The sequence below is a fragment of the Sciurus carolinensis genome, chromosome 17 (genome assembly GCF_902686445.1).
Source record: "Sciurus carolinensis chromosome 17, mSciCar1.2, whole genome shotgun sequence".
NCBI classification, from domain to species: Eukaryota; Metazoa; Chordata; class Mammalia; order Rodentia; family Sciuridae; genus Sciurus; species Sciurus carolinensis.
In genome coordinates this window covers 58,367,817-58,394,428 of record NC_062229.1, presented here as the reverse complement: position 1 = coordinate 58,394,428, position 26,612 = coordinate 58,367,817, and the positions used below count along the sequence as shown (strand labels likewise).

At 42.3% G+C, this 26,612-nt stretch overlaps 1 protein-coding gene across 1 annotated transcript in view; it reads left to right on the top strand.

Moving 5' to 3' along the window:
- Positions 1-11,365, top strand: part of Fhit (fragile histidine triad diadenosine triphosphatase) — a 1,508,571-nt gene extending 1,497,206 nt beyond the window's left edge. Inside the window, exon 10 of the mRNA XM_047532106.1 lies at positions 11,065-11,365. The gene's annotated coding sequence lies outside the window, so the exon portion shown is untranslated. The remainder of the gene's footprint in view (positions 1-11,064) is intronic.
- Positions 11,366-26,612: the final 15,247 nt, after the last annotated feature.

Sequence of the window (26,612 nt, the reverse complement as noted above, 5' to 3'; positions counted from 1 at the left end):
AGCTAACAGAAGGCAAGATCTATTCAGTGAAGTTGAAGTTCCATATACACCGTACTCTTGCTTCCCCACTAACTTGAGAAACAAAGTCAGCATTTGGTGATCCCCATCCTTGGGGTCTTTGTGTTGGTCATGTGATCCAGTCAACATAACCATAAGATGTTGCTGACATTTGAGTTTGGAACTGTCAGTCACTCCCAGCCAAAAACCACATTTCTGGGCATGTGACCCCAGCCTGGCCAATCAAGAGTTCTTCACTACCTCTGGGCGCATTAACCTCTCACCTGGGGTAATGAGAACTTAAAATTACAAGTCATCCTGCTTATGACTGGGAGAAGCCAGAGGCAGGGACAGCCTGCAAAGTAAAGGGAGACAAGAGGTAGAGGAGAGGAGGCAGTCGTCTGAATTCCAACACCCATCAATTCTTCATAGTTAATAGGGCAGTAAGTCACTTCTTATCCAGAGGTGAATTTCATATGGGGTTTACTTGCTATCAAATGAACCTTGGCTACAACAGGGGCATAGATTGTTGGCCTTCCTGTAGAAGATTTGAAACTTGATGTTCTAGAATTCAATCACTATGTTTTGTGATCTTCTCATTTTGAGCCAAACACCATCTTAGACATAGTAGGTAAAGTCACCTGTGCCCTATAAGAGCTAATGGTCAGTCTGAAGAGTGAGTTCGGTTCCAGAGCAAGCGGATATGGAACTGAGTCCTGGGCAAGTCAGCAATACAATGTCAACCATATCTGTGACCAAAATGATTGTGTTCCCTTATCCCACCATAAAATAGTTGACTCTGTGTCAGTCATGTCTAACCCCTGCCCTGTGCCCACACACACAATTACATGCCCTCCAAGAGCCACCTCATGGTCCAGGATTAGCCAATCGATTTTAATGGGCATTTAAGAGATTTTTCAAAGAGTGCAAGTCAGTGCATAAGATGATAGATCGTGTAATAATTAAAGCATTAAAAGAACCCAATTGAGGATTCTCTTCCCGCCAGCAGATATCTTCAGGTCAAGAAGGTCCATAAAAACTGGCAGATCATTTTCATTCCTTTAAGACAGACAAAAATGACTTTGAATTTAATTAGATGTTCTTACCAATTTTCCTCTGCTAAAAAGCTCCACATCTTGATTCACTGAGGCCTGCAAAAATTTAGAACTGCTGGCATTCTGGGTTGAAAATTGATGGTAGGGTATTACTGTGAAGAAATAAAAGCCCACGTTGTTGCTCAAATCACTTTTTGATTAGAAATGATAAGCCAGAGTCACAGTTACAAGAAATGGGAGCCTTCTAACAGGCAGCAGGCTAGTCCTGGCTCTGTGGAGCTCTGGGTGGCTGGTAGAATGCTTTCCTTTCTTATCCCATCTCTCTGGTGGTTCCTGAAGATTCTGGAATTATCAGTTTGTAATAAAGAGTATGCCTAACATAGCAAATCAGCCTTTATCTTTGATATCCCTATCAAAGTCTTGCTTCCTTACTCTCAAGGATCCATTAACTCTCAAAGCACATTTTTTTTTCTTTAAAGATGGAAAATTTTGTGTAGGGTTAGCTTTAATTTAATCTTTTAAAAGAACGAGACTCAGTGAAAATAAAAGGAGTGCACAAATTTAAAAGTATTTTCAATAAAATCGAAGAAGTCCCCTCATTCTAAGATTGCATGATACTCCAGTTAAAAATGTCACTTCTATATATAGGATGTCATGCATAAACTGTTGACTATGACTCTTAAAATATGTACCTATACCCTCAAATTCACCCAAGGTCACGCAAGATAATGAACGCAATAAAATAGAAAATGTGTAAAGATTACGATCCTTTAAATGGAAAACCAGGTCTTGTCCCTCCACTGCACTTTGCAGAGCCAGCTAGGCCCTGATCCCGTGAGATCCTGAAGGCCACAACAAAAGAATCAGCATGCAGTCCCGTCTCACCTGCCATTCCAAGCCCCCACTCTCTCTGAGAGTCCTGCTTTCTGTTACTGGATCACATCAAACAATGTCCCAACTCAGGGCTCTGATAGCACTTATTTGTCCCCTTCTCCTTAGAATGTTCCCCTCTCCTTTCCTCCATTCATGTTTTAACTCAAATGTCACCTGCTCAGAAAGGCCTTCCCTAAGTGCCCCATCTAAAGTAGTATCCCTGTTTCCTTCTATCCTAGCCACTGGCCCTACTCTGTCTTCTGGGCCACCGGATAGGCTTTAGTGAATGGATTGGCTCTCTAGCCCCCTCCATATTCTTGGGGGTCCTTTATGGGAAAACATAACCCTCAGGCCTCAAAACTGAGTGATGATCAACTCTCTCTCCTAGGAGTGGTGTTGTCAATTTTGATGTCCCTACTGAGAAAAATTACACCCTGAGCATTTTTGGCCTAGGGGGGAGTTTAAAGACCATATAATGCAAACTATTATTTTACAAAGGATAAAACTTTGTAAAACAGTTTTACAACTGTCTCTCTGTGGTTCAGAGAGGGGACATAAGTGATCCAGATACACACAGTGACAGAAAACAGCTCATATCCAGACATTTTATATTTGTAGTCTCTTTCTGAACACCCACACAAAAAAGAGACAGGGCTGGGGAGATTTCCATGAGGAGGCTTCTAGATGGGATGGGTGTCCAGAAGGCTTTTGTGTATGTCCAGCTCTGCATTATTTGTATTTCATTCTAAGAACCAGAGTCTCAGGAACAGCATGCTGGTGTGAAATACTCTCTCTTGCTGGTAGCCTATGGCTGTGTTTTCTTGCAACTTTTCAACCCTTGAGATTTTGGTCCCAAATAGAATTTGATCAAAACTCAGGTTGACCTCTTTGCAAGGAACTGAAGTTGACCATAACTTATCTGACCATCCATTTCACACCCAATATACAACATTTAAGGTTTCTTCTTTTGATTTTTGATGGAAGGTCATATTCCAGGTAATAGACTTTTATCCGTGAACTCAAGGATATTTTTGTATTGTAATCTGGGCTCCCGTACAAAGCAGAAAGAATATAATGACACCAACATTAGTACCTTTTAAACGGCAAAGAAGAAAAAAAATAACATATAATAACTCCATTAGGCTGTTAAAAGTGCTGAACCCCAACAAATTTGCAATGTGATGATCTTTGAGTATGTGTCTATAATCCTTCAGCAAATATGCCTTCTATTCAACTACAGAGTTGTACACACTCCAGACACAAGTGCCATTAATTAAATAACACACTCAGCAAACTCTCAGAGCCATTAATTATCAAAGGTAGCCTGCTTCGTGCTCAGCTCTAAATTCCATTATAAGAGAAGAGTACAGGCTCGAGCTAAGGAATGTGCTACAGGAAGGTCACCCTCAAAAGCACGATAAGAAGAAGCTGTCAGAGAAAGCAGATGACAAAGCATGCATGTCTTTTAGCTTTTCCTTTGCCCATTTGCAGGGTCTGAAGGAAGGAAAAGTGTTTTCCATTGTAGGGACTTTCTCAAAATTAGTTTCTCTCATGAAAGATGCAAGTAAATATAAAGTAATCCTTTTTCATTTTGACTGAGTTGCAGAGAAGAGTAATATCAGCTGAAGATTTGGAGACAAATAAAGTGTGCTCTTCATAAGCCCCAGCAGAGAGTCCTTGCTGGGCCTAGGCACAGACAGAGAGAAGGGGATGTAAATAGCAAACAGAAGACAGAGCCTAGGCTTAAAGTGGGTCTCAAGAAAATACCCAAGTTTTCTAGCCGTGGGTTTGCCCTGTTCTGCCTCCTCATCCCACAATCAAGTTCAAAGTATAGGCAGTTTCATTTGCAAAGGTGCCAAGTCCCGTGGGGCCAGGATAGAGCATTCACAGCTACAAGCTTTAGAATCATCTTTTTTTGTATGCTTGCAAGTCTTAGAATTTGATTTGTCCCTTCCAAGAGAAAACTGATAAAGCTAAATCGGGGGTCACTCTAAAGGACAGTTAGGGGTGAGACCCAATTTTGCTGGAGACCAGATGTCTGTACCCTGAGCCCAAAGGACTGGCCAGGTGATATCCAGAGATATTTCCTGGGCCCCCAAGGAGGCAACACAGTGGATTGGGGAAGTGGACCCTGTTTAACAGGAAGTTAATTAACACTCTCTCACTGCAGGGCGTTGTGTTGTTACCAGCATGTGTGGCTTGCCACAGAGGAATAGGTTCGAGTTAGAAAATGTGCTGGAAAGTTGTTTGCACTCTCGAGTCCATCTGTACGCTGCTAGGTTTCTGGCTGCTGCACTTACGGGTAACCCCTTCCTATCTCTAGATGGAAGCATAATTGCATTGCCTCAGAGATACAATCAGAGTGGTTCTCTGATCCTTGCCATTTCTCCCTCACCCTCTTCCTCTACCCACTTACTGTAAGACATTGCCACCTGCGGCTTTTGTGGTCCAATTTCTGAGACCAGTTTATTAAGAAAAAGCTGAAAAGCAGAGGTCAGGGGTGCCTGCCCTTAGAAAATTGCTCACCTTGTTTTCCATGTGATCAGAATGACTTTTGTGGCTGCTCTGCCTGTCTCCCTAGCCTCCGAGGAACTCAGTCGAGTTACTTTTAAGTGGAGAGAGTCGTCAAAGAGAAGTTTCATGTTAGTCTCTCTGTTTTGTATTATTGGTGAGTGTGGTTCCTTCATTTTAAGACCATTTCTGTGTCATCCCTGGTAGGGAAACAAAAAAGGTCATACTAATCCTCATGGGCAAGAGGCACTACCTTTGAAAGACAACAATGGTCCCCTTCATGTGGCTCCACTAAGAGTGAGGACAACCTTACTAGAAGTTGAATATCAGCAACTGAAATCTGTCTCTAGCATCGGGATGGCCTCTGGGCATTTGGAGCATTGTGTTGGAAATTCACTTTGAAAGGGGATCAAGGGGGATACAGGTCTGTGATTCATCACCACAGAGTTCAATGTCTCCCTCCCGAGGCCCAGGCACACCAGTTGATAAGAATCTGTAGGGGTGAGATGGCTGCATAGCACTTTTTTATTTTTTAAATAATATCCCTTATTGATTCCAATGAGCAGTCAAGTATAGAAACAAGAGCTTAAAGAAGGAAGACTACATGAGTTTTTATGGTCCCCAGCCTCCCTTTCACATTGGACCAAGTTGTATTGACGGTGGGAAACTCCCAACCAGATTCACCTAGAGAAGAAGGGAGACATTGGTCTATTTCCTCAGCTTCAAAGCAGAGGGGGCCCTCTTTCGCTGGGGCTCTGGTAATATGGAGAAGGCGATAGCAGCCTCCCTCATTTGCACACATAGTAAAAAGATTTTGTCTTGCATGCAAACAGATCTTGTGGACAAGAACTTTATGGAGTTGGGTGTCTGCTGTGGTTTGGAGCTGGAATATTTTCTAAAGGTCCATGTGCTAAAAACCTGGTCCCCAGTCTGGGCTATCTGGGAGGTGGTGGGCCATTTAAGAGGTAGAGCCTAGTGGGAGGTTTTGGTCCCTGAGGGGAGGGGATTGGAGTAGAATATGGAACCCTGTTCACTTCCTCGTTTTCACTTCCCAACCATGAGGCAATTGGTTTTGCTCTGCTTCATGCTCTCACTGTGATATGCCGCCATAGGTCCAAAGCAATGGGGCCAACTGATCTGGGACTAGAACCTCCAAATGATGAGCCAAAATAAATGTTTCCTCTTTATAATTTGGTTTTCTTGGAAATTTGTTTCATCTATGGAAAGCTGACTAGCAAAGTGACACGTGCAATTTCAAGGAGAAGTCAGCAGGGTTCATGTGGACTCGCCCCTTTGATTTTACCCTGTAGCCATTAAATAATACAAGAAAACACAAAACAACTTCAAAGACTTTCCTGTAGGTTTCAAGGAGAGATGAATGAAAAGGTTATAGTCCTTACTCAAAACTTATTTACATCACATAATAGAATGAAAGATAAAAATTATATGATCATCTCAACAGATGCCGAAAAAGCTTTTGAAAAATATCCAACACAGCTTCATGCTAGAAGCCTGGAATGCACGAGGTATAGAAGGATCATACCTCAACATGCTGAACCCACAGCCAACATCATAGTGAAAGGGGAAAGCTGAAAACATTTCCTCCAAGACTGGGAACAAGACCAGGGTCTATTCTCACCACTCTTATTCAATTTAGTACTAGAAATTTTAGCCAGAGCAATTAGGCAAGAGAAAGAAATAAAAGGCATATAAATAGGAACAAAGGAAGTACCTGTTTGCAGACGATATGAATTTATATGTAGAAAAATCTAAAGATTCCACCAAAAGACTCTTTAAGTATTGATAAATGAATTCAATACAGTAGCAGGATACAATATCAACACACAAAAATCAGTAGATTGTCTACATGCCAATAATTAATTCGCTGAGAAAGAAATCAGGAAAGCAATTCCATTCAAAATAGCCATGCTCATGTAAACAACAAAAAAAAAAAGTTGGAGTAATCCTAAGGATGTAAAAGTTCTCTAACATAAAAATAAGAAAATACTGAAGAAAGAAATTGAAGGAGACACTAGAAGGTAGAAAGAATATTGTTCATAGACTATTGAATGTTCATAGAATATTGTTTTAATATTGTTAAAAATGTCCATTCTACTTAAAGTGATCTACAGAGTCAAAGCAATCCCCATCAAAACACCAATGACATTCTTCACAGAAAAAAAAAATTTCCTATGGCAGTGCTAAAGACCTCATACAGACAAAGCAATTTTGAGCCAAAAGAGCAAATCTGGAGGCATCACAATACCTGACTCTAAGAAACACCACAGAGCCATAATAATAAAAACAGCATAGTATTGGCATAAAGACATGTAGACCAAAGGAACAGATGTAGAACTCAGAAATAAATACACTGTCTACAGTCAACTGAGTCCCACTAAAGGTGCCAAAAACATGCCCTAAAGAAATGACAGCCTCTTCACCAAGTGATGCTAGGGAAACTGGATATTCACATGTAGAAGATTCATACTTGACCTCTGTCGTACCCTGTAAAACAATCAACTCAAAATAGGTCAAAGACCTTGATGTAAGATCTGAAACTCTGAAACTAGAGGAAAACATAGGGGAACACTTTAAGATATTGGTACAGGCAAGCACTTTCTAGATAGGGTCCCAAAAGCACAGGAAACAAAGCAAGAACCAACAGCAGGATTACATCAAACTTAAAAGCTTCTGCACAGGAAAGGAAACAATCAGCAGAGTAAAATGACAACCTGCAGGACGGCAGAAAATACTTGCCAGCTATTCATCTGATTGTGGATTAATAGCCAGAAAGAACTCAAACACATAACAACAACAAAAAATAAGTAATTCACTTTTCAAAATGGGTAAATAATCTGCATAAACACTTCTCAAAAGAAATACAACTGGACAAAAAATATATGGAAAACTATCATTAGCCATCAGGGAAATACAACTCAAAATCATGAGGTTCCATTTCACACCAATTAGATGGTTATTATAAAAATAGATAAAAATTTCTAGAGAGGATGTAGAGAAGAAAAAGAGCCCTCATACACTGCTGGTGGAAATATAAAGTAGCACTATGGTTAACAGTATGGAGGATTTTCAGAAACCTAAAAAATGAACTATCATATGGTTCAGCTATCCCACGCCTGGGTACATATCCAAAGGAAACGAAATCAGCATATAAAAGAGATATCTGATGCGCACATTTATTGCAACACTATTCACGATAGCTAAGATATGGAATCAACCTTGGTGCCCATCAACAAATGAATGGATAAATAAAATACTGTATTATATATACACAATGAAATATCGCCCAGGCACAAAGAACAAAATTCTGACATTTGCAGCAAAATGGATGGGACTAGAGGACATCATGTTCAGTGCAACAAGGCACAAAGACAAGTATTGCAGGTTCTCTTGCATATATGTGGAAACTGAAAAGAAAAAGATCTGAAAGTAGAAGAGGGACCAGAGGAAGAGGCAGATCAGCGTGGAAGAAGGGTAGAAGCCATGATTGATGCCTGATGTATGCAGTTATGGAAATATCACAGTGAATCCCATAAATTTGTACACAATGTCTTTTAATGATTCAACAAAAAAGAAAAGGGCATAGTGGCAGATTAATAAAAAAAAAAAGAAAAGAATTATAAAAAGAAAATATAATGAAATAATAAAAAGGAAAATAAACAGCTAGAAGTTCCTTCATCAGACATTGTATTTTTCCTTCTAAATTCAAAGCCTTCCTCTCCGAAAATCTTTTGTATTATCCAGAGCAATAGAGCCTTCCTTCTGCTGTCTTTTGCTATTCTGGAAAACAGACCCCTGATCAGGAGCTGCCAAATGTTACCTATTATTCCTCAAGCATATTGCTGGTGATGGCAGAAGGAGGAGGACAGTTAATCTGCCACTATGTCCATTCAGAACTTGGAACTAATGGAAAATGCTCAAGCAGGAATGTTCACAGCGATCAAACTTTGGGCAATCACAGCAAGAGGCCCACACATATTCTGTCCTGCCTACTTGGCTTGGTTATCTCCTCTCTGGCCTCACCATGTGTGATGTGGATTGGAAGCACCCCGAGGGCAGAACCATTGAGTCACCTATTCATACTTTCCTGGGAACCTTATTTGCATTTCGGTAAATCTTTTCATTGATGATGAGCAGATATCCTTCAACAGCGCCACCTTCAATTCTAAAGCTGATATTGAAGGAAGCTACAGCTATGAAGTACTGCCAGCTGCACCCTCGGCAGTAATGCTGCAGAATCATTCATGGTGTAACCGAGTCCTAAATCTTCTCTTGCTATGACACTGGATGAAAAAGTAATAATGACCACCACAGAAGGTGACACACAGTGAGCAATATAATGCCCTAGGCATGGCTATGCGTGCTTACGCTGCTGCACTCCATTTTCGTTAAAGCACCTAGGGATGCTCGGCTAGGAAAGGACGCACCTGGACTTCACACTCACACCTTCTCACATGAAGCCCCCCAGGTCCATCCAGCATGCTCTGGCATGAAAGGAAGACTCCATTTCCCATGAGCCTCCAGGCCAGATGGGCAAACAAAACTGCCATAGACAGAGCTCTAAGGAGCGAGGTGGACACTTGGACGTGAAAGCTGTGTTGAGGGATGAGTCTCAGAAGATTGTGAGTAGACGGACAGAGAGCCTCCTCAGGTATGGACTGAGGCCTTTGCATAGATTCAGAAATTACAGGGAACTAGTGCAGGGTCACAGTATTCAGGAGACCGAAAATAAAACCAGGGAAACTTCTCTAAGACATAAATCTGCTGCAGACAGGCGAGGCAGAGGATAGAAAGGGCACATCCATTTTCAGCCCTGCACAGGTGCCTCTGACTCAAAGTCAATATTGTTCAAGGACAAGGGCAATGATGAATGATGGGACGATGACCTGGATCTCCAGGCAAGGTGGGTGGCCCTGGGTACAACAGAGGATGATCCTGTGTCAAATGGGAATAAGACAAGTCCCCTTCTCCAGGAGGCAAATTGGCGACTACATACACTCCACAGTGCACTTCTCACTACAGCCACCAGAGGGCCTGACGGGAGGACATCCTGAGCTCAGACAAGACCTTCCTGGTGTGAGTTAAAAGCAGACATGACCCGGCCTCTATGTTCTAGATCCCCAAATGGACCAGATTTAATTCAAAGAGATGGCCTGCCCTTTACTCTCTGTTACTAAACTGTAGAAAAAGCATACTGCTGGATTTTCACTAAAATCTTTCTCCATGTACTAGAGACTAAAGTGAGTGTCCTCCCCAAGGTGGCTCTGAATGGGCCCTGGTTGAGGATGTCCTTGAACTACACCCTTGAAGCAAGCAGCACGTCTTCACACCACAGCTTCTCCCTCTGTGTCTGCAGTGCCACACTCCAAGCCACAAATGGCAGACGATATATGAAAAGCAATTTAAATGTTGTCTGAAATCTCTTGAAAACACTCAAGAGGAAATCTATTTGCGCTTCTCAACAATATTTCTCAAAATCTCTTCATTTGTCACACACATGGTGGCTGCTCCACAGTTCTCCTAGTGCCCTTTCTTTCAATCTTCCCCTAATTTTATGAAATATGACCCACGATGATCTTTCTCCCCACTCCTACTTCATTTTCTTTTCTGTAATTACTCTGCTCTGAGCATGAAGGCTAGCAAGGGCAGGAACTTACTGTGCCCATTTATTTGATACCAGTAATGGAACCTAGAGTCTAAGGTTGCAGGAGGGTTGGGATGACCAGCTATGAAATGGTATGGACTCTACACCATCAGACCTCCAAGGAACTGCCTGATTGCAAGATGAAAGAACTTCACCCTCACTTTTTAACTCTGAGTAGAAATGGTTGTAGGCCTGGCCCATGTGCATAAGACACACTGGTTGGCCTTGAAGCAGAGCTGATTCTGCTTGCATAATTCCTCAAATCCATGGCCTGAGTTGCTCAGACTCTTCTGGAGAGCTTGTTTAAAAACACAGATTCCTGTGGGACACGGTGGCACCCACCTGTAATCCCATCGCTGAGGAGGCTGAGGCAGGAGGATGGTGAGTTCCAAGCCAGCCTCAGTAACTTAGCAAGGTCCTGTCTCTAAATAAAATATCCAAAAAAAAATGGCGGAGCTGGAAATGTGGTGCAGTGATTAAGAGCCCCTGGGTTCAATCCTCAGTACCAAAAAAGAGCAAATTAAAAGATTCCTGGGCCTCCGTCCAGAACTGCTAAGTCAGAATGTGGGGCACAGAGTTCTGTTTCTAACAAGCTCTGCAGGTAATTCTGACAATGGTTGTGTGGGAACCCATTCTTAATGAATAAACAGGTCTGGATTGGTTTCATTTGTATATAAGCTTTGTTATCAACAACACAGATTCCTCAAACACCATGCAGCTGACCTTGATGGTGTCGACTGTGGGCAGAGGACACAGAAAACGTGGGGACCCAGCCTGTATAGGCATCGGCAGGGCTGAAATCTATCTATTTCATGGAATCTGCCACATAAATATGACCTCTCATAAAATGTTAACGGCAATCTAACAGATTAGCAGTAAACAAACTTATATTTTGTTTATTGCCATGACTCAAAAAATGCTACTGGTTCTAACTAAATGTCTGTTTTTATGTTCTGTCATTTCCAGGCATGAAAGTAACTCAAACAAATCCCAAGGCATAAGGAAATGGGCCTCATTCTCTAGGACTCTGCGGCATTGGAAATGAAGCTAAGCGGACTTTATTACATCCTACAATTCTGCAACCTTTTGCGAAGCATTTTATTGCACTTGTGGAAGCCACTGGGGTTATGTTTCAATCACAATGACTGACAGGCTAACTTCAAAACAATGGCATCCACAACCCTTCCGCGCTTTCTGGGCTATGTACTTAGAATAGAACGTTTCTCAATTGTCCCTTAGCCTGGATGAAAATAAAATGGTAGTTAAAATATTTATCTCATGTGCTGGCTTGACTTAAAAATTGATATTTCGGGGCCTCTGAGAGGTGCCACCGCGGAAGGTGATCTCTTGGAGCCAGTGGGCTTCCTGTGAACTGAAGGTTTGTTATAGCAGAGATAAGATTTGAGAGAGTTTCCATTTTGGTAGGAAAGATAATAGAACAAGAAATGTACCACTTTTCCTTGGTTATGTTTCCCTCTGTGCAGAGAAGCAAGGCTCAGAGAGCTTAAGATGGCAAAATGAGGTTCAGGAAACAAATGAACATGTTATACATTGATCTGAGCTGTTGAGGGGCAGAAATGTTAAGGAAAGGGGAGCAAAGAAAGCCCCCAATATGTGTTGAGGAGTCATGCCCCTTGCCTATAATTTTTCAATTTTTAGGGAAAGATGATGGAAGTAGGCTTTTTCTTTCCTCTGGCATATTAATAAAAAGGGATTAGAGTTTATACAGAAAAATAAAACACATCTCTAGCATAGCTACACATAACTGTAAACAGGATTTTTCTAAAAAAAAAAAAAAAAAAAAAAAAAAAAAAAAAAAAACTTTGAGAATCTCCTTCTGCTTATGGTCCACTCCCCAACTTTAACCCCATCACCAACATATGTCACATTAGTTTCCAGTCACTGCTAGAACAAAGGACCAGAAACTGGGTGGCTGACAACAACACTTTAATCTTTCAACACTTCTGGAGGTCAGGAACCAACAGAACCCAGCAGGGACATGCAGGCCCCAGAGGCTCGGGAAGAATCCATTCCATGCCTGACTCCTAGCTGCTGCCCATGGCAATCCTGCCAATCTCTGTGTCTGTCATCACACGCCTCCTCGTTTCTCTTCCCCCTTCCTCTCAGCTGTGTTTTTTTTTTTCCTCTCATTGCTTCTGTTTAGTTATACGTGACAGTGGAGTTCATGTTGATAAAACTATACCTGCATGACATGTATCTTAATTAGGGCCCCAGTCTTGTGATGTACACAAGGGTGGGATTCACTGCGTTGAATACATACATGTGCTTAGGAGAGTTATGCCAGATTCTTTCCATTGTCTTTCCTATTCTTATTCCCCCCTCAACTCCTTCATTCTCCTTTGACTAATCCTCTGGACTTCTATTTTTCCTCCCTACGCCTTATTGTGGGTTAGTTTCCACATATCAGAGAAAACATTTGAACCTTTGGTTTTGGGGATTGGCTTATTTCAGTTAGCAAGATAGTCTCCAGACCCATTCATTTACCAGCAAATATCAAAGTCATTCTTTATGGATGAATAATATTCCATTGTGTATATATACCACAATTGTTTTATCCATTCATCTGTTGATGGGCATCTAGGTTGCTATAAACATGGATGTGGCTGTATCACTGTAGTATGCTGATTTTAAATCCTTTGGATATACACGTAGGAATGGGATAACTAAGTCAAATAGTGGTTAAATTCCTAGTTTTTTCAGGAATCTCCATACTGCTTTCCAGAGAGGTTGCACTAATTTGCAGTACCACCAACAATGTATTGAGTTTACCCTTTCCCCACATCCTTGCCACTATTTATTTTTACTTGTATTCTTGATAATTGCCATTCTGGTTGGAGTGAAATGAAATCTCAATGTAGTTTTAATTTGCATTTCTCTAATTGCTAGAGACTTTGAACATATTTTCATATATTTGTTGACTGTATTTCTTCTTTTGAGAAATGTCTGCTTAGTTCCTTTGCCCACTTACTGATTGTGTTGTCTTTTGTAAGAACACTTGTCATTGAATTTGGAGCCCACTTGAATAATTTGGGATGATCTCCTAAAAGTCTCAATATCCTTAACAATTCCATCTGCAAAGTCCCTTTTTTCAAAGCTCACATTTGCAGAGTCTAAGGAGTTGACCTATCTTTTAGGGGCCACCATTGAACCTGCTACTTAGAGCATTGGGAACTGGACTATTTCTGATCTGGTAGGAGCCAGGGGTCCAAGTATGACTCAATGGCATCTTTTTAAATCCCATTCTATGTCTTTGCCAAAGTCCTATTTATTGGCATGGATTGATGCCATTCCCTGGAGAGTGGGAAGCCCTCTGGTTCCCGAACTTGGTCTAAGACACTTCTCCCTTAGCTAAAATTAAGAATCATTATGATCTGAGCATGAGGTGCACAGCTAAAATGCCAGTGAGCGAAGGTGGTAAGTAGTGGTCACCTTCCTCCTGTCCAGGATTGCTGATGGGTGGTCCAGAGAAGAGCCCTAGAAAGAGCAATTCTTACACCCTGGAGGTCAAACACAGATCCCATCTCAGTTTTAATAGTGAATGTGATCAGGGACCTGTCCCCTTTCTCTAGGGCTAATTACATGTTTCATTCCTAGGTTTTAAGTTAAGGAAGGATCATGGAACAGTTAGTTGAGTCGTACTTCAAGTCTACTTATAGATTTGTTTTCCTTGCTGTCTATGCAATGAAAATCCTCTAAGAGCTTCATTTCTGCCTCCCTCCCATGGATTTCCTCACTTCAGACTTTTCTGCAACTCTGGCGTGATTTGGACGCTAGAGAGGCAGCAGGTGCAGAAGCTCAGGCTGTGGGAATTACCACAGAGACTATAGATGAAGCCTTTTCAGTATTTCAAGAACTGAACAAAGCCCAAGGATATCAATATAGGAAAATGCAACTATTACTATGAGGCTGGTCCGCACAGAGAAAATACAAAACACCATAAAGCACAATGCTCCAGTCCAGAACAGTGTCCTTCTTCTCTCTTGGGCATAAATACCCACTATGTTGTTTCTGCTCTGTTCAAGGGAAATTGTGAATGTTATGCTAAGCGACGGATAACTGGATGTGTGTGTGTGTGTGTGTGTGTGTGTGTGTGTGTGTGCACTTCCATTGTACTAGCCCGACAAAAGCAGCATGGCCACTCTTCCCCATGATGACAACATTTCAGAAGAGGGTTTCTCTCTTTGTCTTCGAGTCCTTGCTTTTCAGACCCTAGGCTCATTCCTATCTTTATTGTCATGCCTGCAATCAAAATCCAAGATGGCAGAAAAGAATGACACTTCAAGGAATTTTTCTTTGCCCATATCTGCCTCTACCACAGCTGATCTAAAATTACAGAATGATTTCTCAAGTTCACAAATTCTTTCAGATGGTAAGAAGAAACCTCTCCCATTCATTCTTCCTTGTATCCAAACTTCACACTAAGATCTGGGCACATACCTACCTCTTCCATAGTGTCTGTCTGCTGAGTGTACTTGTTCAAAATGCCATTGAAAGAAGTAACTGACCTCTTATTATATATTTTTTGTAGACATCCTATACAATGTATGTGGAACTTTAAGCTCAGAAAGGATTTATTTGTAGCTTGTTCAAGGTTACAAAGTTGGTCATAGGTGGATTTGAGATTTGAACTCAGGTCTAATCCCTAACACTCTTATTCTATGAAGAATTGATAATCAAGGACTCTCTGCAAATTAAATAAATGACATTCCCAATTTCTCTCCTGAACTGTCCATTGAGTTGGTAGATTTGTCCATTTTGCTGATATTACTGATATTCAAAGAGAAAAGGGGAGCAAAGGCAGGGAATTTTCTAATATTTTTTAAGTTGAAAGCAACCCTTTAGCCACGTAAATGAAAACAACTAGGGGCATTTCTATAACTCAATAACATATGAGAGAGGAGGAATGTTTCTAAAAATGCTTTACTTCTACCCTGAGGCAAATGCATTAACCAAAGACTGGATGATTACTTATCCTAGGAAATAAAAGAACATAAAAATTAGCATGTAATTAGTTATATGGGTTGGAAATGGATCACTTCTATGAACAACCACTCCCAACAACACTCAGTCATGGTCATATCCATGTCATTCATTTCAGAATTCTGGAAATATCTTGATTACCTGCTATGCACTGAAATCCAAAGCTATGGACTCAGTGGCCAAAACTCTGGTGGCCCCAAAGTGATTGCTGGAGAGTAATTGCTATGGTCTGAATGTGTGTGTTCCCTAATCCCCAATGTACAGTATTAGGAGGTGGTAAGATCTTTGGGGGGGGGAGCGACTAGATCAGGAGGGCAGAGCCTCTTATATAAAAGCCCCGGAGCTGGGCATGTTGGCACATGCCTGTAATCCCAGCAACTCTCAGGGCTGAGGCAGGAGGATTACAAAGTTCCAGGCTAGCTGGAACTTTGTGAACCTGTGAACTTTGTGACCCTGTCACAAAATAAAAATAAAAGTGCTGGGTCATGCAGTTCACTGGTGAAGTGCCCCCTGGGTTCAATCCCAAGTACCAAAAGATGAATGAATGAATGATAAAAAGTCCAAGAGAGCTGCCTGTCCCTTTCCACCATGTGAGGACACAGAGAGGAGGTGCCATTGGTGAATCAACATGGAATCTGTTGGCAACTTGATCTTGGATATCACAGCTCCCAGACTGTAAGAAACAAATTTCTCATGTCTGTTTATAAGCTACCCAGTTCACAGTAATATGGGCCCTATTACAAGCATTTAGAATATTTTTTTCTGAATCTATTCTTTATCATCACATTGCATTTTTCTCAACAATATAATGATAAATACTATTTTCAGACTATCCATGTATAGGAATTATGTTAGTAATCTTCAAAGTATTATTTCATATAAACCTCACAAAAAGCAACCCATTTTCCTTTTTCCTTTCCTCCCTTCCCATTTATGTATTCTGGGTACCAGGAATAGAAACCAGAGCCACTTAACAACTGGGTCACATCCCCAGTCCTTTTTTATATATACTGTTTAGAGACAGGGTCTCACTGAGTTTCTTAGGGCCTCACTAAGTTGCTGAGGCTGGCTTTGAACCCACGATCCTCCTGCTTTAGGCCTCCCAAGCCTCTGGGATAACAGATGTGTGCCACTTCCTGGCTATTCCCTTTTCTTTTATTCAACAACTATTTATTCAACATCTATCTATCACATACCAAACACTATTCATAGTATGTGCTAGTACACAGTGCTAAGCTAAAACGTCGGTACCTATAGGTAAGAAAACTGAAGTTTAAAGAGTTGTGAGGCTTGCTTAAAGTCATTGCTAAGTATGCGCGTCCATATAGGAAAGCCTGATTCTTTCCTCTAAGCTACTTCTCAGAGGGCAGGAAGAGAGGACACTGCAGTTAAATGCCCCTTGGGAGAATTCTTGATTTCTCCCTACTGACCAGGCCCAAAAAACATATCTACTTTCTTAGATCAAAATTAACTGGGGAAACACGATTTAGTTCACTAAGGCTCAATCTCTGTCAATTTAATGAGCATTTACTAAGTAACCTTGGTGTGCCCATCCTCGGGGAGACCTCTCACAACTGTTGGGATTTTTCCTGGACTATATATCACCGTGGAAATACCCCACTACCTTCCCCCTTTCTGACAGTATAGTAACAGTTTGAGTACCTTCTGAGCACTCTGTCTAGTCACCCAACTTTGGATGAAAATCTCCACATCCCATGCCTTGTTCTGAAACAGTGACCCCCAAAGATCCCCTTGCTACTTCCAAGTACACCAAAGTAAATGGACTTCCCACCAGATCACTCAGGTCCTGTTCTGATTTTCTTTCCTTTTTCTCTTTTTTCTTCCTTAATTTTTTGTTATTGTTGTTATTCTATCTCTTTGCCCAAAGTTAGGCCCACAAAAACAAGTTCATGAGCTTGAAAGACAGTCTTCTAGTTGATGCTGATTCTGGAAGGTCAGAGCCCACACTTTGAAAACCACTAGTGTAAATGGATTCTTTTTCCAAACAAGCAGAATGTGTTCTCCAAGCAGAATTGAGATTGTTTCTCAGGTCTTGCATTTAACATATCTTAGTCTAGAAGTAATGAACTGCAAGTTAAATTCAATCAGGCCACTGAAGCATCTCCAGCAGGTTTTTAAGAGTTATTTAACAGCACAGAAGTCTTCTTGTCGGGGCTAATTAAGTGATTAGTTGAGATCGATAGTAGATGAACAAAAGGAAGATGGGGTAACTATAGCACACTGCCAACTTCATAAAATGGTGGAGACTTCATCTCAGAGAAGGAGCGTGGGTTTAAAATTGGACTTAGCTGTTGATGACAGCAAGGACTTCAAGCAGCCATTGCTAGAAAATGGCTATTCCAAAGGAATCCTAGAAATGGGCTGAATTTGCTGTTTTTGCTTAGTCAGAGAACCACACCAGAAGGCTCAGGGGTCATTCTGAGCAACTGGCGATCATCTCTGCTTCCCACAGCTGTGGAGGTCAAGGATCATCAGTGACTTCCGGTATGAGGTGTGGATGTCTGTGCTCAAAACCCACTTTGAGGGACGGCTTGCATTCAAAGTGAAATAAGGTACAACGGACACAGACCCACCACTTTGCAAGTTCATTTGAGCTTACAAGCTCCTGGTATCAGGGGAAGAGAATGGTAGGGAGCTGGCATTTATGATTCACCAATCATGTTGCCAATGACCTTTTGAGGCAGGCCAGACTAGCCCGATTTTACAACCAAAGAAAATCAGACTCAGAGAGAATGTCCCCAGGGTACTGGGGATGCTACTGCTGCTGCAACAATAACAACAGCACTTAATATTTACTGAGTGTTTACCATGAGATTGTTTGAGGCATTTTTTTTTCTCTACTCTCAATTATATTATTTACTCATCCAGTCTTCTTGATCAACCCTATCAGTGAGTTCTGTTATCAGCCCATTTTACAGATAGGATAATTACAGCACAAAGAATGTGAAACTTGCCTATGGTTATCTAGTTAGTATGGGGTTAAATCCAGGTAGTGTGAATTGAGAAGGCCCTGATGGCTTCTTCCTGAGATGCAAACTCAAGTGGACCAAACTCTAACCCACCATCTCCCAGCTACCCTGAGCCTTCCAGGAGAAGAACCCAGAGGGCCCCTTCACTTCACACTGAGGCTAAAGCTAAAATGTTCTCCAGCTCCATCTTGATTCTTCTGGAGAGCTTGACTCTAGGTCTTCAAGGGAAGGTTGGTGTCCTGTGGACATGAGCCCCAGCACAAGAGACCTGTCACTGCATCAAAATCTCAGTACTGCTGTGTATAACTAAAAAGAACCAATTAAAAAAAAAAAAAAAAAAAGGACTTTTCAGTCCTTTTCAGCCTTCCCAAACTTCAAACTTTTTGCCATCTCTCCCTACCTGTTATTTACTTATTATTTTTTTTTTCTTTTACTCAATTCTAATTTTTACTTGAGTCATGGAAAGGAAACTTAGAATCATTGCAGCAAGTGGAAAACCAGTATCTGTTGCCATCAATAGAAGCTAATGGGAAGGATGAATACTGGGGGAAAAAAAAATGAAAAAAGAAAAGTTATTAAGTCCCAGCTAGATGCTGTTGCTGCTGAAAGTCCTGCTCCAAGGCCTGTCTTCTCACTTTATTATAAAGGGACATTAGGAAGTGTTAGAGAGGTGTTAAAATCCTAGGCAGAGGCCTGCTCCTTGAGGATAAAGAGAAGCGGAGAGGGAATAACTTCTCAGCTTGTGATCCGATGGGAGCCCTGAATCCTCCCTGTGCCCTCCCACCAGGGCCAACACAACCCCAGCTGTGTGTGACCTGGCCATGCCCCGCCAATGCCCTGGAGCCACCCTGAGCCGCCTCTGCTGCTTCCCATGCAACAGGCACATCTTGAAAGAGGGAAAAAGGATCTCAAGTTCAGGTGCCTCAGGGAAACAGACAGAAATCAAGGAGAGAAAAATGGTTACACTGTCAAAGCAGCAGAAGGAACCGCCAACAGTAACGGCGATCACTGAGTTCTCCCTTTGAACAGAAATGCCTTTGATAGCGCGCGCCTCCAACCCCGTCAGCCTGTTATGACAAAGAAGAAGCAGGAGGAGAGAACGGACTGCTTTGTGCCTTACCAGCATCTGCCAGAGAAAAAGAGGGGGTGGTCCAACTCCAAAGGGGAAAATTTATATCTCCATATCCGCATCCACATTTCTATTCCTGTCCATCTCAAGAAAGAAAAGGGAAGGGAGGAGGAGAGCAAAGAAAAGTGGAAAAAGAGAAGCAAAATCTCACCGGGGGGTTTGTAATCTGCCCACCACCCGCAACTCCAGAAGCTAGAACATTCACAGGTTCCTCCTGTTGTTCTAACCCAAGCTTTGCTTTTCTGGCTGGGAAGAGTCACTTTGTGGTAATATAAAGTGTAGATATAATAGGTGTTGAAAACTTACTGCGTGGCCATTTTTTTTCTTTCTTTAATTGATTCTTTTTAGTTATACAGGACAGTAGTCTATTTTGACATAACATACATACATGGAGTATGACTTATTCTAATTAGGATCCCATTCTTGAGATTGGACATGATGTGGAGTTTCACTGGTGGTGTATTTATAATGAACACAGGCAAGTGATGTCCCCTTCATTCCACTGTCTTTCCTGTTCCCATCCCCCTTTGTCTAATCCAATGGATTTCTATTCTTCCCTCTCTGCCTTATTGTGTGTTAGCATCGACATATTGGAGAAAACATTTGACCTTTGTTTTGGGGGGATTGGCTTATTTCACTTAGCATGATAGTCTCTAGTTCCGTCCATTTACCAGCAAATGTCATAATTTCTTTTTTCTTTATTGTTGAGTAATAATTCATTGTGTGTATATATACCACATTTTCTTTATGCATGACCATTTTAAATGAGAAAAACAACAAATCCAACAGAACTGTCCTTTCAAAAATACATGAAGCACACAGACACCTCCATGGACAAGAGTCTATGTAGAAGATGAGGTGGTTCTGGTAATAGAGAACTCTCCATGGAGCCTTCTAGAGTCAAAGTATGCAGGATGCTTTACCCTAACAACTAACGAACCAGGTGAAATGGATCCTATTAGTCTTCCCATTTTGTAGACAAGGGAACTGAGGCTGGAGAGATTTGCTAACTTGCCAAAAAAATGCAAAAAAAAATCACAAAGGATCACAGAACTAGTAAGCAACAGAATCAGGCTCACACCCAAGTCTGTGTTGTACCACAGGTCCTGGTACTAACTACCACGCTCTGGTGAGTGTCTGATGGACATGAACCAAATATTCATTATTGTTCCTTTAAAATCACATATAATTAATTTTCCACAATTAAGGCAGAGAAACTAAAACAACCCAAACCTTTCCCCAAGGCTCCTCATGTTAGTCTGCAAAAGATGTAAGAGCCTGACAGCTTTCTTCTCTCTGTGCATATCACAGATCAAGTTCTAATGAAAACAATCGAATCCTAGCAGCTGATATTTATTGTGCACTTCTTAGGTCCCAGACATATGCTGATCATCTCCTAAGCATTCTCCCTTTCAAATCTCATTGATCACCTTGTGAGAGAGGCGTTGCCTATGTGAAAACTAAGAGCCAAAGAAGTTAAATGACCTGCTCAAGGTCTCTCTCAGCTTATAAGGAGCAGAGCAAGAAGGTGACCCAGCCATCTCTGTAGACTGCAGAGCCCATGTAAGGTTCTGGTATAGCAGGAAGCACATGGATTAGGCATGTTGTGCTGTTTCTTTCTGACATTGCATTGATAGGTAAAAGGCACTCATGGAAATATTCTGAGGACCGGTATATTAATCTACCAGGCCTTTTTCTCTAGGCAAAGCATCCAGAGCAAAGGCCAGGTAGAGATGGTTCTTCTTCCATGCTTACTGCATCAGTGCACAAAGAAGGAGACACCATCTCCCTTTTAGGGGCCAGGGAGAGAGTCTGCCTATAGCACAAGGCACCTATACATCAGGGTTGGCTATATATGTCACTCAGAAAGCTTAGAGGGTAGGAGGATCCAACTGCCTCCTAGAGCTAGTGTTCTGGAAATTCTTTTAAGTATTTGCTCTCTGTGTTTTTTATTTCCTAGTTCAGTGCAGTGAGCATCCTCAAATGACATTTTCTTGCTTGACTGTCAGAATGAGAGGCTGGTGTTCCAACACTGTTCTAAACAAGTGGGCCCTAGATTCAGAGGAACCTGCTGAAGAAATGCACAGCCCAAAGCCTTTCACTGGGAATCTCATTCTGTGAGTCTGAAATAGATCCTAGGAAGGTGCCTTATGACCACCAATCCCAGGAGTCTCTTTTGGAGGTGTTCAGAGACTATAGTTCAGAAAAGACTGCTTTAAACCCATCTCTGGTTTAGCCCAACCAGGACACGCTTCTCTTCAGAACATTTTCTTTGACCACCCACTTAACTCTATAGGTCACTTATGGTACTTTGTTTCCATCTGTTCTATAAGCGAGAGACAGAGCAATGGATTGGGAATAGGGAGAAGAAAGGGGAGACACTGACCAAGTTCTGATGATATTATTTGAGCTCCTGGATCCAGCTATGCCTGAGGCCAATTGACCTCTAGATTTTTATTATGTGAGCTAATAAAGGAGTTTATTTTGGTTTTAATCTACAAAGTGATAGGAAAGAAAGGAAGAAATCATTCTTTGCTGGCTGCAGCCAACACAGATAAACGTATATGATATGACTTTAAAACAGCATGGCCTACTCCCAACCCACTAACCTGCCCGTGTGAGGAAGTAGAGGCTGAGTCAGGACCCAGCCTCCCTGGCCCTTTGCACTGTGATTGCTACCATGAGCATAATTTCGACCTCATTCAGTAGTTTAATTGCCCAGTGTCCTGTCTATTGGGGAGTCACAAGTAAAGAGCCGATGAGTGCCCTTCCTCTAGGATGATCGTACCAGAGGCAAAGATATTAACAGAGATTGTGTCATGTCACCGTCTTGGTGTTTGCAGTATCAGCAGCTGATTGACAGGAGAAGCCCTGCTGAGGCAGATTCTAAAGTGTCTCTTTGGTCTGCCTTTTTATGCCAGAGGCTATGGGGGAGCCAGGAGTGTGTCAATGGAAGCAGACGCCTGGGAGCCCTGCAGCATTTCACTGCAGATCAGAACTGGGAATCCAGCAGGGGTCTCTTTACAAGTGTCAAACAGCAAGGGGCTCTTTTTGCGTCTCACCGTCTCTAAAAAGCTTTTTAAAAATGTCTTGGTTTCCTTCTTTTGTGCTTTAATATTGGACCCCAGTACCCTGAATCCCTTTGTAAACTCCAGTGGGTTGGCTTCCTGATACCTACATGTTTCATTGGCAGCAGAAACGGATTGAAAGCAGTCAGGGTCCAGAACATCCCCTGCCTAGTCTAGGGCCACTGTATATGCACAAGTTTAGGTTGATGCTTTCTCTCCAGAGGCCGGAGCACAGCTGGGAGACCATTCCCAAAATCTGAGGCCAATAGTTCTGCCAATGCCAAGCCCAGTGTGCCTCCTTCACATCCGTTCTCCCATTAGATTTTCATGACTACATCTTAGATTTGACTTCTGCCCATTTCACAGATGGGGAAAGCCAAGCCCCCGAGATGAACTGATTTCTCCAATACAGCACAATAAGAAAGTGGCAGAGACTAGACGCGAGCCCTGCTCTGTGAGACCTCAAAGTCTTCGCCAAGAACTTGGGAAGCAAGAAGAAGCAACTATGTAGGAACAGAGGTTGACAGACTATGGCCCACTGGCCACGTCTTCACTATCCAACTTTTTCCTTTTACTAATAAGTTTTTAATGGAGTGTGGTCATGCTCGTCCTTTACATTTTGTCTCTGGCTGCCTTTCCTCTACAACAGAGGTGCATTGGTGCCACAAAGACTGTATGTCTGGGACTGAGGTTGTGGCTCAGAGGTAGAGCGCTTGCCTAGCGTGGGTGAGGCCCTGGGTTCCATCCTCAGCACCGCATAAAAATGAATAAATAAAAAAAATAAATCTATTAAAAAAAAAAAAAAAGACTGGTCTGCAGAGACAAACTACTTACCATGAGCTCTTAAATGAAAAAGAGGTTGCTGAGTCTTGGTTCAGAACGTGAACTCAGAGTCGCCTGATTTAAAAGTCTCTTTCCCTCATCATCTGTGTGCTGTCCATTTTTCTCATCTGAGACACGGGAATCCACCGGCCTCAGTGAGGCTGTGCTGAGAACGGAATGAAGCATTGCATTCAAGCATTTAGTCTCGGGGATGGCGCCTAGAACCTTCTACGGAAAGGTAGCCTCCAACTTGGCCCATCAAGACTCTAAAACAGCCCGGAGCAGCAGGAGCTCTGCTCACTCCCATTAGAGGAGAGGTGGGTACAACTGAAGCCTTGGCTGGCACTCTGTCGAACCATCGCACCAACCTGCGGGCAAGGCTTGTGGCTCTGGTGACTGGTCCCATGTGTGCTGCTCAGTGCCTTCCCTGCCAGGTCCTTGCAGGTGCCCCGTCTCTGGGGTTGGACTGTGGAGAAGAATGCCCAAGAAGACAGTGGAAGAAGAAGGTCCAAGTCCCTCTTTACTGAGGACATTTGGGTTCTCTCTTTTCAGCCTAACATGAAAGGTGGCTTCAAAAAATATAATGATAAAATAAAATAAAATGGCTCACACAGGAGTCTATTATCTCACTGATGTGTCAGGAATTTACATGCAGAGCTTCTCTTAACACCAATGGGAATGGAGTGAAGAGATGATTTTCTTTATTGCAAAGGTCAAACATAAGTTTGTTTATCCTCCGCATTTCAATGTTATCAGCAATGATTAAACTCAGGTAGAGAGTGGGAGGGACAGACTGAATGCATTTTTATACCAACTTCCTTTTCTTCTTCTTAAAATCTGAAGACTGTTTTGAAAAAAAAGAAAGAAAGAAAAAAAAAAACAAAAACCACAGGGCTCCAGTTGGTCTCGCTGGAGGACACACAGGGACTCTTTGTGATTATGCTAATGAGTGATCTCAACAAGACTTCTGTCTTGACATACACCCAGGGTTTCAGCTCACTGAAAATGATCTTGTGGTTAGATGGGGAACCTCAAGGCAGCATTGAGTCACCCCAGAGTCGCAGGGAAGAAATTCACCCGGCGACAGTGTTCTCTTCCCGACACCATCAGCCCCCAGAGTCCCACACCATGGTGTTCTAGCCAGGAGGAGAATTTGTGAACTCAGTGATATATTGAATGCGTAACCCAACTTCATTAACTAGAGCTAGATGCTAACACGCACTGTTCCAGTTTCTAGCACAAATTAGCATCTGTAATAAAGCATATAATTAGCCATACCCAAATGCGCTCCATGATGAATGAACCCCCCAAAGCCCTTGGACTGCTCTTTGATTTTCCTGCGATCTGTGATAGCAGCCTGGTCCCCACGTGTCTCGTGTCCACCAGTCAAATGAGCATCTGAACTGACAAATTTCTGGACACACTTATCGAAAGTCAATCACGGAAGGTCAAAGAGAGTTACCCTCTTTTCTGCCCTCGGAAGGGCCCACAGGGAGTTAAGCTCAAAGTCAAGGTAGAGGTAGAAATAAAACACAAAGATTTCTTGGTCACCTGCAGCCAAGCCCCACTCAGCAAATACTGAGAACCCTTGGTAAAATCAATACGGGCACCGATACCTCCAAAAACATCCATCCTCCACATGATTCCAGGTGGGTGTTGGCCACTTACCAAGCCCTGGCACATCTACCATCAAATCCAACCTGAGATTGGAGGGAGGGTCAGGATTTGCCCACAACTACAGAAAGGGCAAAAGTTAACCTTGAGCATAAAATCCCAAATTTAGTTCACTTCAGATCAAACTTCTCTTGAGTACTACTCCGTGCTAATTAGGGATCTCTTCCATGCCACATCCATGCTTTATCTTTATTATACCTCAAAAATGGTCCCTCTGTCCCTCCACCTATCTCTCTTCCTGCGTCTCTGCCACCACCCTGAACAGAGCCCCTGGTGTGTCTGCCTAAGGTTGCTAACCACCTCCCGGTCCTTCTCCACACTTGTTCTCATTTGTCCTTCGCACCTTAGAGTCTCACTAAAATGTGTCAGTGAGAGATTCTCGGTTTTCCCCTTCAAACCTTTGAATGGTTTCCTCCTGTCCATGGAACAAAACCCAAATGCCTGTATGCCCACCCTCAGCACCCAAGCTTTCTATTTTTTTTTTTTTTTGATACCAGAGATTGAATTCAGGGGTGCTTAACCACTGAGCCACATCCCAGTCCTCTTTAGAAACAGCTTATTTAGAGCCAGGGTCTCACGGAGTTGCTTAGGGGCCTCGCTAAGTTGCTGAGGCTGGCTTTGAACTCGAGATCCTCCTGCCTCAGCCTCCTGAGCTGCTGGGAAGCATCCAAGCTTTCTAGAACCTGGCCCCTGCCAACTCTTTGACTCTCCTTCACTAGTTTTCTTTTCCTTTCTTAATCTCAAATACAACAATCTCATTCTTTCCCCAGGACCTTATATTGGCTATTTTTCTTAGCAGTGAAGGGGGCCTCCTCCACTGAATGCTATCTGAATGCTATCCTTTTTCCCTTTTTTTTCCTGGTTCTTCTTACATTCAGAAAATATGTTGGTTTGCTTATCATCTCTCTCACTGGAACACAAACTTCACGCAGGCAAGGGATTCACTCACTGATTTATTCTCTAGGCCCAACACCTAGCCGAGGGGCATGGAGGAAATTTTCCCAGAAAGAATGTCCTGATTCAATAAATGAAGAAGTGAAGAACTCATTACCTAAGAGCAGAGCAGCACAGCATTCTCACCATTCTTACCTTCTTTTTTTTTTTTTTTTTTTTTTTGTACTGGTGATTGAACCCAGGGGCGCTTAACCACTGAGCCACATCCCCAGCCCGTTTTAACATTTTATTTAGAGACAGGGTCTCACTGAGTTGCTTAGGGCCTCACTAAGTGGCTGAGACTGGCTTTGAACACATGATCCTTCTATCTTTGCCTCCCAAGCTGCTAGAACTACCGGCATGCACCACTGCACCTGGCTCTTATCTCCAAGTTTTTCTTTGCCTTCATACTTGTAGTGGGATGCAATCTTTGAATACAGGATTTCTCAAGGACATAGTGGCCACATCATTAAACTTAAAAAAAAAAAAAAAAAAAATCCTCAGAATGACAAGCGTCTCCATGTCTTTCCCCCAGGATTGAAAAGCCACACTTATGCATTAAACTTAGTAGGATTTCAATGGAGTGGACAAGCTCCTGGCTAGGTAAGAAGCCCATTCTATCCACCATTCTCTGCTTGCTGAGGAAACCTCAGTGATCCCTAATGTAATTGCACACCAAGGAAAAGGGCTGATTCAGAGAGAAGAGAAGGGTAGAGAAAGATAAGACATTTATGGTAAAGTGGTTCTAAGTTCTATTTGTGGGCTCATCCAGAGGACAGGTCATGTACGAAAACCCAGATCTATTTCAAGGGTGTGCCCAGAGGTCCCAGCCATGGACTGTTTGTTGACTGACATCCATCCTAGGCTGAAAGGCACCTTCAGAAAAGTCACCCCCAC